Here is a 1,353-nt window from a genome sequence, read left to right as displayed (position 1 = left end):
GGGAGATCAGCTGGGTGCTTTGTGACCACCTAGAGGGGTGGGATAGGGAGGGTGGGAGAGAGACACAAGAGGAAGGGGATATGGGGATATATGTATACATATAGTTGATTCACTTTGTTATACAGCAGAAACTAACACAACAATGTAAAGCAATTATACTTCAATAAAGATGTTAAAAAAATAAAAAATAAAAATAAAAATAAATTTAAAAAATACTTTAGTAATATGCCCTGTATCTTATTATGGAGAATAGAAAAATATAAGTTTTGAATATAAATTAAGAAAAACAAGAGTGGTTTCAATCTTTTAAAACAATTAATTTAAAATTAATATTTATAAGTTCTTATAAATCTCATATATCCAAAACTGCATGTGGAAAATGAAAAATCCAGAAAAACAAAGAACAAGTAATTCTCAGACCTGACCTTCTGCCAGCCGGGCCACAAGCTGAGACGACATTGACAGGTCCTCGCGATTCGGCCTGACGCACCCCCTCTCGCAGCATCATGGTGGCATACTGGTGACAAGCTGAACTCAGCTACATCTGATACTCCCAGATCTGTGCAAAAGCAGTGGGGGGGTGCACTGAAGACAGGATTCAAAGCAAATGCCAAGAAGACTTCTGGCAGCAGCATAAAAATTGTGAAAATGAAAAAATCTACCCTGATTACAGCTTGAAATGCTGCATGTTCAAGATGAAGATGTAATGTGGACATGTGTTATGGCAGATTGAAAATAATCTCCCTTCATGGAAAAAAACAAAACAAAACAACAAGTAATTCTAACTTGAGTTAAATGGGGAAGTGATGTGATGACATCCAATTGTCTTTTTCTTTGACTGATTAAATGCAGTCTTTTGAGAATAAACTTATTCTGATGGAAGAAGCAGACACAAGCATTCTCATCTGAATCATGCATTAGTATTCAAAAGGAAGAGCTCCATGGTTGTGCAAACCATGGAGGTTGTCACCTTTTGAAATATAGCTAAATCTTAATTAGGTGATAAGGTGGTAGAAGCTAATTAAACCTTGAAAGAAAAGTCAGCAATTTGATGCACACATCATTACTTTCAATATTTATTTGTTAAAAAAGTAAAAGTAATAAGTAGAGAACATTTTATTCTCCATTCGAAACAAATAGAAATTGAGACACATAGGTGATTTTAAATTTTCTAGTAGCCACATTTTAAAAAGTAAAAAAGGTGAAATTAGTCTTAATGTATATATATATTTTTAACCTAATGTGTTTAAAATATTATATCAAAATGTAGTGACTATAAAAACTGAGCTATTTTTTATTCACTTTTCATACTAAGTCTTCAAAAACTATTATTTTACCTCACAGCTCATCTCA

General features: G+C 33.3%; 1 pseudogene; it reads left to right on the top strand.

The window, feature by feature from the left end:
- Positions 1–485: 485 nt before the first annotated feature.
- LOC137751854 (ATP synthase subunit epsilon, mitochondrial-like) lies at positions 486–678 on the top strand (annotated as a pseudogene).
- Positions 679–1,353: the final 675 nt, after the last annotated feature.

The sequence above is a fragment of the Eschrichtius robustus genome, chromosome 18 (assembly GCF_028021215.1).
Source record: "Eschrichtius robustus isolate mEscRob2 chromosome 18, mEscRob2.pri, whole genome shotgun sequence".
Classification (NCBI taxonomy): Eukaryota; Metazoa; Chordata; class Mammalia; order Artiodactyla; family Eschrichtiidae; genus Eschrichtius; species Eschrichtius robustus.
Note: the sequence above shows the minus strand (reverse complement) of the source record. Positions and strands in the feature narration are given on the sequence as shown.